This window comes from Sander lucioperca, chromosome 8 (genome assembly GCF_008315115.2).
Source record: "Sander lucioperca isolate FBNREF2018 chromosome 8, SLUC_FBN_1.2, whole genome shotgun sequence".
In the NCBI taxonomy this organism is placed as follows: Eukaryota; Metazoa; Chordata; class Actinopteri; order Perciformes; family Percidae; genus Sander; species Sander lucioperca.
This window is the reverse complement of record NC_050180.1, coordinates 4,427,610-4,433,609: the sequence shown is the minus strand read 5'-3', so window position 1 is coordinate 4,433,609 and position 6,000 is coordinate 4,427,610.

Genomic DNA, 6,000 nt, shown 5'->3' with positions numbered 1-6,000 from the left:
TGAAGTTTTTAGCAAATTATTGAACAATACAAATAAACAAATTACCCTATTTAAAAAAAAATATATAGCCCTAGAAGGTAACTACCAAATTCTGCTCTGAAATGTACACTTTAAAGTTTATTTAAAAACGTATCAGTCTTTACTTTTCAAAATGATTAGATACACTGTATACATAAATGTAACATCCAGTTCAAACACATGGAAGACCTTTTTTTACTTATGTATAAGAATATGGACTTATTAATACATATAATAGGACGATTTAGAAAGGTTACTTTAGAGGATGCTTTCATCCACTTGAGAGTGATGATATTAAGTGGTGTGTGGGGACTGGGCTGATATTTGGTGATCACTGTCCTGGGCAGACACCAAGGGGTTTTTCTTTGTGCTTGTTCAGCGCGCTTTGGAGGAGGGTCTGGCAAACGGAGACTACATATGCATAACATGCATACTGTGCTCCACATGGTGTACAACAAGGTATCAGTTTGTGTCCATCCATCACGGGTCCAACACTATTAAGGAATTTGATGTCTTACAATGACTTTCTCTGTAACTTCTGACAAAGTTCAGTACATTTTTTAAATGTATAACTCATAATTACGTCCATTTTGCACGCCTTACAGCAGTTCTGTTTTCTATGTTCATCATGACTTTCTTCAGTCTGTTTGCTACATGTACATATTCAAGGAGACAGAAAAAAAGTATATGTCAGAGCTAATGACTAACCTCAATCTATACGGAGGAACCTATCTTTGTCTGGGCAGGTGTTCTGCCCGGAAGGTTAACAGTTACAGTTTTACACACACACACACACACACACACACACACACACACACACACACACACACACACACACACACACACACACACACACACACACACACACACACACACACACACACACACACACACACACACACACACTAGTCCTTAATACATCCATGCAGTAGTCTAGTTACTTGTGGTTTTGGATTGGGGTCTGTTTATTTGTGTATTGTTGAAAATAAGTAAGTTTAATGGACAGAATAGAAGTCAAGAGGAACAATAAATGGACAGTGTTCAAATGAAAAGTTTGTCTCGGACTCTTGACTCATTGGACACAGCAATAAGTGTGTCCAAAAACGTCATCCGTTGCAGTGGCTCAAAGCTCAGCTTATCCTCTACAGGAGACATATCTATATCATCAAACCTGCAGCTAAAAAGCTCTTGTCAGAAGTGGGATTTGAACCCACCCTTCCATTTGGAGACCTGAAGTCCCTTTTTGCTCAGGAAGGAGTCAACCCTTGAGTCTTAGACTGCTCGGTCATCCTGACAACTCAAAACCATGGAAACAATCTGGCCGTGACAACTTTTTTTTTTTTGGGGGGGGCATTTTAGGCCTTTATTTGTATAGGACAGCTTAGACATGAAAGGGGAGACGACATGCAGCAAAGGGCCACAGGTCGGAGTCGAACCTGCGGACGCTGCGTCGAGGAGTACACCTCTATACATGGGCGCCTGCTCTACCTGGTGAGCTACCCAGGCGCCCCTGGATGTGACAATGTTAACAGAAATCACAGGTTTACAGTTTTATGGGAGACTTAAAGAAACATCCATTAAGCTATTTATCATTAGACCCTTTCACACAGCCTGTTCAAGGTAGGACTGATGCCTTTAAGGCACCTTGCCGTCTGTGTAAAAAGTTATGAAGACGGAATGGAGGGACGGAGTGTGGTTGTTAGTCACAGAGCCGTAACAGCTGAACCGACATCTGGGTGAAACGGGACAGCTGGCATAGCAGGACTGAATACAGCACAATGCACGAGTCGACCCACAGGCACATTGATATAAATATATGAATACGTAGATACTGCTTCCGGCTTATGAGGTGTGTCTCTGCCGTTGCTGCTGTTCTGATCAAGACTCATAGAAAAAGACAGACTTTTGTGCTGTTTTTGGATGTTCATGCAAAAGAAATGCCAAAACATTGAAACAGCATTGAATTTCAAAGATGAAAAAGGTGTTTTACAGTATTTTACTGTTGTTGGATTTAATATCACAAGAGGTAACGTTAATTATACCATTTATATATATATTTGCATTATTATGTGTTATCCGTTTTTTGACCAGCACTTAGCTGGTCAAAAATACTATCGCCCAACGTGGGGCTCGAACCCACGACCCTGAGATTAAGAGTCTCATGCTCTACCGAGCCGGGCTATAAAAGTAATGTGTGGGTCATGAGTTCAAGCCCCACTTTAGACGGGATTTGTACTGTTGATTATTGTTAACTGTTGAAGTGCTTCCCGTCCTTCAATATATTGTATATACCATACCACTTGTAAGTGAGTGTTATATGTTGGCCAGCAGATGGCGATCTTGTATTATATTAAGAACCCTTTTTAAATGCTCCTTTTGCTTGCCGTAGTGCGGAGCCTTTATGACCATAGACAGTATAAAAAATGGACCAACAGATCCCGTGTCTCTGGATGGAGACCAGTGAAGGATATTAGAAGCACTTTTCCGGTGATGGCTGAGCGTTACTGCGCAGCCTCCAACTGAGAGAGACGACGTAGATGTGACGTGAGCAACCTGTCTGAAAGTTGTAAGTCTTCTGGTAGCTGTGCCAAGAGAAATCTCAATCATTCCCAATCTAGCAGAGACGGAGAGTGTAGGTATATGTAAGGAGATAACATAGACACAGGCTAATTATTGCTAACTAAAATGCTAGTTAACATTAGTAATTACACTTAAACAGCTAATGTAAGTCCAAACTGCCTGCGAGCTTCTCCTGTACTATACGGTAATTCCTCTACTATACGACAATAAGTCGCGTGGTTATGACACAATCGTTAGCCTATTTTTATAAAAACGTCTGCTACGGAGCCATAACGTGAGGTACAAGGCAATGGAGCCTTTTATACATTGTCGTGTTTCTTTAGAAATAAACAATGGACAAATAACGTCTTTAAACGCTTCAGATGTAAAGTTATTCTCTGTCAAAGTGACGTCAAAATGAATGGCAGTCAATGGAATGCTAACGGGAGGTGAGTGCTTATTAGCATCAAAATGGCGCCATAGGTGGTTCGGGTTGTGAGGAGAAGCTTACCCCCTTGTTTATGACCCTCCGCAGCCGCCGGAGGTTATAAAATTGGTTTCTGTTTGTGTTCCGCAAGGTAAGAGTTCTGGAGCACTGTACTACTAAAAACATCAAGTTTAAACATTAATACTACTGTCTGTGTTATAATCGTATGCAGCACACCTGTCTAAAGTGTGATTACGTGAAGAACTGAACCGTTTATGTAACTTAAATGTGGTTTATTGTTCAATCAAACAATGTCAATGCTAATCGTTAACTCAAGTTCAAGTTCATGTTTATTGTCATATTCCTTTTTAGTACAAAGTACCACAGCAATGAAATACAATGTGCCTTGGCACTCTCTCAGCACCAGTCAATAACAATTTTAAAAGCATAATAACATTTAAAACATCTAGGAATATCCAAACACAATATACATAAGTGACTAAATTCAGACCACAGCCCTCCTTCCTGTTGTGCTATCGTTCAATAACCTTACTACCTGGTGGTAAAAACTATCCCTAAAACGAGTTGTGCGCGTTGGGATGCTCTGCAAACGTCTCCCTGATTGAAGGCGGGAGAAGAGATTGTATGCAGGATGACTAGAATCCTGTATAATACCTCGTGCCTTCTTAGTGCTGCTTTTCCAGTAATTGTGAGAACAAGCAAGCTAACTTAATCCAGCAATGCTAAACAGGGCACATGTGGTGCTGCGGCTGGCTAAATAACTAGCTCATAATAGGGGCTGCTGAAGTGAATTAGATTTTGTATTTGATTTATGAGGTTGTACTTTTGAAAATAAAACAAAACTTCTCATGACATCTGTATTTTTTAAATGGATTTAAGTACTGATTGTGCAATTTTCATCAATGTGCGCACTTCTTCAAACTGATTTAAATGTGGAAACTGGGATCATGACTTGCTTGACTGAAAGCAGAGACTCGACTTGACTTGATTCTCACTACAGTGACTTGAGACTCGCTCGTGACTCACTCCCACCTCTGGCTCTGATCAGGGCCCTATCTTGCACCCAGCACTATTGACTTTGTACACCGACGCATGTATCATTCCTGTTTTGCACCCGACGCACAGCGGACTTTTCCCTCCACAGACTCACGGCGGTTCAGCAAAAAGAGGAGGCGTGTTCAGGCGCAAACGTTCCCTGGTGCTATTTTGCAGTTTCAGAAAACAGTTCCGCCACAGACCAGGAAAAACCTAGTCTAAAGTCAGTGGCGCGTTATTCAGATGCTATTTTAAGGGCGCATGTTTGGCCGTAATGTAGAGTGTGCACACCGCGCATACACTTTGCTTCTCTCATCTCACGCACCCAGCAGTTCCCATTTTTGCAAACCATACATAAATACAAGGAAAAATATGACCTTGTTTTACACAACATTTCCATGAATCATGGATGTGTTGATGACATAAATGAGGAAATATTAGAGAACTTAAGGAGATGTGATGTTGAACTGCATGTACCGATGCCACTTAACCCAAATGCCCCAGCAGCAGCAGCACGGGAGAGGAGAGACAGAAGAGCTGCATCGTCTATAGTGAGGTAATCTCGGTCTAATGTTAGACTACATTGCAAAAATATCACCATGCATTCATAACCTCGTGATTCAGTGAGAGTGAGCCCAAAACATTGGAAAGTATGTTTTTGTGACATTTCTTTATTTACATTTTGTCAAAACGAAAAATCAATAGCAAACGTCGGTCTCCTCGGCTGTGAACCGCTCCTGGCGTGCGCCCATGGATGTATTAAGAGCGTGCGCCTAGCAAATCCACCATTATAATGGCAATCCGCCATGGAACAAGCGTGCCTGCTTTTAAAGGGAATGTGAGATAACGCTCTGATTGGTTTATTGCACATTACACCCAAACCACACCTATGAGTAATGTAGCTACTTCAGACCAACCCATTTTAGATTTGTGTCGGGCGCAAGAGTCATTTATCCTGCCGGTATAATAGCAACAGCGCCCGAGATCCGCCCACAAAGCTACTTGCGTTTGGCGTTTGATGATCGTTAAAATAGGGCCCAAAGTCAGCCATCCCCGGTCTAATGCTCTTTGTTGTTTACAGAATTGGGAATCAGTTTGAACTAGAACCATTTACCGGTTTACTTATTTGCTCATATAAAGTCATATTTCTGATCTTTAATATCACTAGCATTGAGTAGGATCACTAATAACTGCGTTTTAAGAGATTTCTTTTTTTTTGGATGAGCAATTGTGTGTATTTATGCATATTTTTATCCTTGTGTTATGTTAATAGGGGGTGGCGCGGGGGTCAAGTTAAACTGGGGCAAATATTCCCACATCCTAACACCTGTCTGCTCTGTGCCTTCCTAATCTGACACAAAAAGATTTTGGTTTTTATTTCAGAAGTTCTTCTCTAGCCAACCCAAAACCAAACCCAGGAATCCCAGCATGATTCCTTTCAGAGTGCAATTTGAATTTTCTGTCATTTCCTGTTTGGAGCAAATGGGACACTTGTTTACTGCTGGGTCTCTGCTGATGAGTCTTCTCCCATACTTTTCCACCATCAGCCTTAGCATACATGGCTCGATGTTGTTTTAAGCCCCCCAACGTCTCCTTCCAGGCAGCACTGCGACCGTTGACTTCAAGGCACCTAACCCTAACCCTAACCCCTAACCCTAATCATTGCATAATCCTAGTGCCATCCAGGCAGCGCTGCCTGGAAGGAGACGCTGGGGGCTTAAAAACACAGATAAACGCATAAATGACTCTGTGGGAGAGTCACCATCTGTGTCTGAAACAGCTATTTTTATCACAAGTCACGGATTGAATCTTCTAGAACCATCCAGCGCTTTGGCAGCATGTTACAGTCTAAAATTTCCCTCAGGATGAATAAAGTATCTATCTATCTATCTATCTATCTATCTATCTATCTATCTATCCTTACCAACTTGTGCAACCCA